Source organism: Lissotriton vulgaris, chromosome 5 (genome assembly GCF_964263255.1).
Source record: "Lissotriton vulgaris chromosome 5, aLisVul1.2, whole genome shotgun sequence".
Taxonomy (NCBI): Eukaryota; Metazoa; Chordata; class Amphibia; order Caudata; family Salamandridae; genus Lissotriton; species Lissotriton vulgaris.
Window position 1 is genome coordinate 1,741,774,092 of NC_141693.1, and position 7,166 is coordinate 1,741,781,257.

A 7,166-nucleotide genomic window follows, 5' to 3' on the forward strand; every position below is an offset into this window, starting at 1 on the left:
TTCTGTACTAGGAATAGAGCAACTTCAGCTTTTGCTCAATAGGGGGCCAATTCCTTTTTTAGCCGAGGTGTATTTTGGTTCATTGAGCAGCAATTGTGCTCCCATGTTTTCAACAACTTGGAGACTTTTTGTTATTTGTATAGGGGAGTCTAGGTATAGGAGGTTCCCATAGTCAAAACGAGAATCCCTACACCACACAGGACCAGAATACCTGAATAGCTGCATACACCTACACCAACCCACCAGACACCTAGGCTCTGTCTCTCTTGCACCCATTTCCTGCATCTGCAAAAGCAAAACTAAAGGTTGCTCCTTCTCTTACATCACACCCAAGACATGGAACGACTTCCCTCAAAACAACGGAGCGTCTGCCTCACTTCTGAAGTTCCACAAGAAGCTGAGCCTGGCTCATCATACACCCAGCTTTGGGACAACAAACCTACAGACCTGCCCAAACACCCTGGACACCCTCTCGGGTGATTAGTGTGCTATACAAATTAATATAACATAACATTCTATTAGTCTTCACTATTATGTAGGCTTCAAACTGATGCACTCAGGTTAAACTCTCCATAGTATACCCCTGGATAACCGACAAGTGTAAAGCTGCATAATCCTCTCCTTGGACATGGCCTCCATTCTCTCAGGGGGTTTCTCATTTCTATACTATTGTTCCAACTTGACAGCCTCTTTGATATGGACTGTGTCATAAGTCCCACCTTTAGCGCTGTTTAATTTTTGGCATCAGCCCTCTCTTTACACTAGTATAAATAATGCACACCTTTGTGACCTTGGTTACCAAGAAAGCACCACCCTTGTTTCTTTGTAATTCCTTTAAATCCTAGCCTTTGAGCGAATAAGCTGAGTGCCATCTTACTCCATGGCCATTGTTGACACATGTAAATCTATGTTCTTGGTACAAGGTGGCAAAGCCTGCTCAGAAGAGGTGCCCCCAGCACCTGGAAACCCTTAGGGGTGATAAGTCACACTGCAAATCTGCAATTATTATTATTATCATTACGCGGCCTCACCAGAGCGCTTACAGACAATATGAATGACTTCCTGATCTTTGAATTGATACTTTGATTATCAATAAAACTGTGAAAAGTCTTTGTAATAACAAAGGAATTTTGGTTATTATTTGACTCTGAGCACTGTTGATCTTCACTCAGATTTCACGTCCATGAATATATTGTTACTTATTTTCTAAACATACTTTGGTTATATTTGCTCCTAGGCAAGGGTCTGATGATTCTGAGACTCCTAAATTGAAAATCAGTAGGATTGTCTACATGCTATGCAAGGTACAGCAATAACATTCTAAATGAGGCATTTATATGGCACCGTACAAGAGTAAAGAGTCTTGCCCATATGTGCATTCCGTGAGAGGTAGGAAATACCAGGGTTTACAAGTAACAGCTTGACATTGTGCGTTCTGGTTCTGCGTGTGCTGTACTGGCAGGCTCGGTACGTTTTCTTAGTTTCTTCATATAATAATTTGCTATTGTATTTTTTTTTTATTTTTCTAACAAATTCTATACATAAATATGGTTAGTAATTATATGCCAACATTGAAAAAATTACATGATAGGTGTAACTTGCACTTAGCCTCAGCAAAATTGTAACCTAAAGGCATCACTGTTTACATATGCACTTTACCCATTTTAAGCGTCCAGATCCCTTTGTCCTACAAGTGCATTCTGCATCTCAGCTACTAGGCAGCCAGCTTGTATCATTTGTATAGAAGGAAACGTCAACACTTTCACATTCATCACCTGGGAGTAGAACTGACATCCAGAAGGCTAAAGCTAGATAAGAGACAAAGTAACAGGTCTGGCCTTGCAAGCTGCTGTGATGGGTTCTTGAAAAAAATGTTGCAAGCGTATCCCCCAAAAATGAAAAAGGGAAGAACACATGTTGTCAGCTATACATGGCCACCATATGTGTGTGCCTAAAAATGTGAATATTCAAAATACATTGAGTAATAAGGAGGTTTTAATAGTGCTGTTTTTTAAGTAACAAACCCTTCAGGTGCTCCCTGCTGTTTTTTGTACTGAACTTTGTCTCTGACACAAGAGTTATTCACAACCTAAGCACCAAACACTCTCATCACATGCAGCTACAATGTTAAAATGACAATTAAGCACTTTAAAACAGTGACTTAATTAGCAGACAGAAAATAAATACCCGCCTAACTGGGCAGTCAACATACAAGGGAAATAAATAGCAGTTTAATGTTAAAAGGAAAAATAAATAACAAACAGGTTTTGAACAAGTTTGTCACTGAAGAGGCAGGAACTATGTTTAGGAGGATGTGAACAATATGCACAGGCTTTGCACAGTCACTCAAAGTGAAGGAAGCCAATGAGTAAAGTAGGCTGGTGCGTTGTTTTGGTAGAACAAGGCAAAATGGGAATGACAGTTTAACTGATGAAAGAATCCTGCTGACCAAACCCCCTGCGTGTATGTATACTAGGAATTCGTTTAGAAAAATAATAGTCTGGCAAAAGAGTTAAAGCGGTCTCAAAGGCAAGACCAAAATGCTGCTTAAATTAACTCACAAGTCCTCTGCTCAAGAATTGAAACAAATTTCTACTAGGGCCTCGATTTTGAGTAGATCATAAAATTCCAACGCTTGTGTTTGCAAGCGTGTTAGATTTATGAGATGGTTATTACAAATCAAAAAGTAAAACTCCGGCCCAAGTGTTTTTTACAAGACTAACACGTCAAAATTTACTGAGTGAAAAGGGCCTAGTAAATACCTGGACTCGCAGATTTTGGAGCACTAAATCTTAAAATCTGCATGTGAAGCCCCATTTTGATTGTGAAATTTGGGATTGCTATTGCTTATCACATCTGATAAAGAAGGATCCTCATGGTATCGTTTTTAGGTTTCGGCTACCGTCGCACTGCGTAAGCAGTGGTCGGAGCCGAAATCTTATGTGTGTAGTATGGGGGCCTGAACACGCCCCTCTACTCCATTGGCTGGCCTCGTAAATGCTGGCCAGCCATTGGAGGAGAGGAGCGTCACTCAGTTCAGGGCCCGCCTTGACGCGATTCGGGGGCTTTTCTGGGTCTTTTTTTAAGTCCCGCCCTCTCCTCTTCCCATTGGCTGGAATTTTACCTTCCAGCCAATGGGAAGGGGAGAGGGCGAAAAACACGCCCCGAATCTCAAATTGACCTTGTTTCTTAATGTACCGCGCAAAAAAATCTGTAAACCCAACGATTGTATTCTAAAAAAATCCTCGGATGTTTTAAATTATCACTCATGAAAAAGCCTATGTGTGCCTCAATTCGGTCAACATTTGTTTGCGGAATTCTTTGTACCACTATAAAACATTTTTAGGAGTGGGTGTGTCATTTTTATAAACAGGTGCGCTATTTCCATGGACGTGAGGAGCACACACTTAAGGAAAAGAGTTTCCCGCCAAGACGCAGGCTGAGGATCTGTACCCCTGCAACCAGCTACATGCATTGAAAGTGAAAAAGTACCAGTGTAGTAAGCGTCAGAGGCGCTAGGTGGCACTACTCTTCCGCACTTGCAGGCCGTGGGAATGAGTGCACCACTCCTCTTTTCCTGGCAGGGACAAAAGCATTGGAGCTGTTGCCGGGAGAACATGGCCGTGCGGTCGCCGGCTCAGTAGGGAGCAGCGGCAGGGAGCGGGCCCTTTGCAGGTAAGCGCTTCCCACGTTTCACGTGTGTCTGAATTATGTCCGTTTTGGGTAGGCGTCGTTGGTGACTTCTGTCCGCCGTGGCTCCCGGGTCTGATTCATCCAGCAGCATTTCCAAGTGCCCTATCAACAGCCGGCCGCTGTTTGTTTTGATTTTTCACATCATGTTTATGAAGGCGCGAGACGAAAATTGCTGCGGTTTTTCACGAAGCCTCAGACTATAGAAACACCTCAGTGCATGGGCTCTTGCCTGCGCACCCGGGAAGCCCGGCTCCCCTTTCTGTTTTCATCGCCCTGGCTCACAGCTGTGCTGCTCATATGGGATTATGCACTGATGTAATCACGTTGGCGAAGCAAGTGTCCGCCATGGGAGATGCGCTTAAATTTGGAGTTGAAAAGTTGAGTCGTTTCAGGGAATAGGGCATGTGAAGAGTGTCCTGAGTATGTGTTGAGAAGTTTGGGTTCAGGGAAGCGAGCAGCGTGTGGAAACAGTTTCTATGCCTCTGCTGGTAAAATCTCCAATTGACCAGTTACAAAGAGGCTCTTTGTGATCATGGTGGCATTTGCTGTTTGAGCGTGTAATGAACTGTTTGTTATTCAGTGCTCTGTGATCGTGGTGGCTCTGGGTGGGTGTGTGTGTGGCTCTGGGTGTGTGTGTGTGGCTGTGGGTGTGGCTCTGGGTGTGGCTTGGTCTGTGTGTGTGGGTCTGTGTGTGTGTGGGTCTGTGTGTGGGTCTGTGTGTGTGTGGCTCTGTGTGTGTGTGGCTCTGTGTGTGTGTGTGGCTCTGTGTGTGTGGGGGGGGCTCTGTTGGTGTGTGTGGGTCTGTGTGTGGGTCTGTGTGTGTGAGTGTGGGTCTGTGTGTTTTTGTGTGGCATTTGCCAGAGATTAAACTATTGGCATTGTAAATGACAATGCCATTTATTTATCTGTTTTCAAAACCAACACATAAATACACATTTTGTCATTTACAATGCCAATAGCTCAAACTTTTCAAAAGGCGAAACCATTGCATTGTAAATGCTTGTTTACAAGATGCGATACATATCGCACAAATAGATTGGCACATGTAAGTTAGGTTAGAAAGTAGACATTGTGTTTAATGAAGAAATTCTAAATTCTGTACAAGAATAAACAAATCTCTAGAGAATGCATTTTCAGGGGGAGAGAACTCCTAGATCACCCTCAGAGACTGGAGGAACAGGTACAGAAGTAACATTAGAATTATTTCCTCACATTGCATTACCTTCCGCAATCAGAAATTGGCTGAGACGGCAACAATATGCTATTAGCCAGCAGTATGGTGGACAGTTTTATATGATAGACATAACATCTTTCATATCCTACTTCACTTGAAGGGCTTAAATGTCCCATCTTTACTTCAGCTAGAATTGGGTTAAACTACAAAAAACAGATGGGCCACAAAAGCGGCACTCTCATACGATCTATGTCTTAGAACCATGCATAGTAACTCGGCTCATACTTGGTCATGGGCTACATTAGTGCAGAACTAGAACTCGGTGGAGCATTGGTTTCGAAAGCTCTTGACCATCTACTACTAGAGAAAAAAGTGTGACCCAACTCTACTCGAAACCCCATAAAAAATTACCAAAGTCGTTTTTTTGTTTCTTTTTACAGCTAGTTCGATTTTGAAGGGCTCGTCTTCTAATAAGGCTACAGGTGAATCAAAGACCTTAGTGTTACAACACATGCCACAACTTTATAGCTCAATATGAAATAAGATCCCAAACCAAGAAATGTCATGAAAGATAGAAGGGAAAAATGCAGTAGCAGGCAGAACAAGGCCACCTGTTGAGCAAAGCACTACACCCAAGAAAACATGGTTTCGCTTTTTGGGATCTGCTTAAATAGCATCTAAATTTAAATACATAAACGTATTCCATTATATTTGGCCAGTTTGCATTTGTTAAAAAATGTAGTCAACAGCAAAAAATTATTGTGCCTCAATTTTGAATTATAAGTTCAATAACAAACGCAAATTGTTGGCTGAATTTATTTTTTAATATTTACAATGGTTTTATTTCTGTCCCATGATTTCAGCCGCGTTGCATAGTAATTCCAGTAATTTACAGTAAGTGACGTCACTGATGGCCTGTCGTTTGGAGCATTGACAGTTGTACACCCACAGTTTGGATATAACCCTCATGCTCCAGAAAAAGGACTTTTAACTGAACTGACTACTAATTTATGGCAAAGCAAGTGGCTTCATGGACACTATGCTGATCCTCAGGAAGCTCCCAAAAAGCACAACCCTCTCAATATTCTCATTTATGGTACATGAGCTGCGCAACCAATGTTATTTCTTATTGGCGACCGGTTTAGCTTTAGCCAAATCTTCCTTACTAGTGGAATCCCGTTTTGATCTCCTCATCAAGTGTCAAACTCTAAGCAACACGAGATCCATAAATTGAGACACACTCAAAATCTCTTCCAAAGAGATACTTCACAAACGTACTCAAAATGAGTCTCCTTCAGCTGCCATTTTGAGTATTTCCTCTTTAGTCTTACAACTAATCATCAAGCAGCATAAACTCAGGAATATTCAACTACCGAGGCTGGTACCGGTCATCCGTTTCTAGTGGTTCTTGAAATAGGCCGCCGGGATGCTCATCCTAAAGACCGCATCACAGGGTATGTATGTATTGTCAAAGTAGTAGGATTTTTGGGACAGAGTTCAGGGTCAGTTGTGTTCACAAAGTAATAGCACTTGGAAGTGAAGCTGGATACTAGCTATCGTTCGAAAGTGCTTCTTAAAATTGTATAGTGCAAGCTGGAGTGGTTGTTTCCACTCCCCCACCTGAATGAACCTGTTCATTGCACAGCTGGGGAAGCAGACAAAGAGTAGGTTCCCGGTGTACCCAAATATTGTTAAAGTGAACATTTCTTCTCCCAGTTTTACTACATGCAGCTTGGCTGCATTTTTTGCCTGCTTTGTCATCGTACGCCATGAATGGTTCAAGAATCCATTAAAAAGAATATATCTCACATCATTAAAGTGTCCGGAGTGATTCACCCACTGTGCATCTGTGTATTTTTGTAATATTTGTGTTGCTTCTCTGTGTGCTTTCAAGTGTACTATATTTGTGTGGTCGTGTGGCAGTGGACCAGTGAGGTGGGCAACCTTAACCTGGAAGTACATTTATGATCTGTGAATAGCAAGGCGGTGCAGCTTTTATCCCTTACTGCCTATCTCTCTGTTTTCACTGCTGCACAGCTGGTTCCACTGGTGTGTTGAAGCAGTTGTCTCCCAGCTGCCTGTTAATGCAGGTGGCGTTTACACAATTACAGCAGCAACCACCAAGTAAGTTCCTGACTAGGTGCCATCACCTCCAGCACAACCCATGTCCCAAAGACAGCAATTCTCCATCTGAACAGGAAAGATTGCATGCTTGATGGTCCAGGCAGGTTTGCAATCGGAACTGGTGCAACTGACACACTATGATAAGAGTGAACGTTTGCTGAGCCTATCAGTCCCT

General features: G+C 42.6%; 1 pseudogene; it reads right to left on the minus strand.

Moving 5' to 3' along the window:
• Positions 1 to 5,771: 5,771 nt before the first annotated feature.
• Positions 5,772 to 6,628, minus strand: LOC147717077 (pantothenate kinase 1 pseudogene; annotated as a pseudogene).
• Between the last annotated feature and the right edge of the window lie 538 nt (positions 6,629 to 7,166).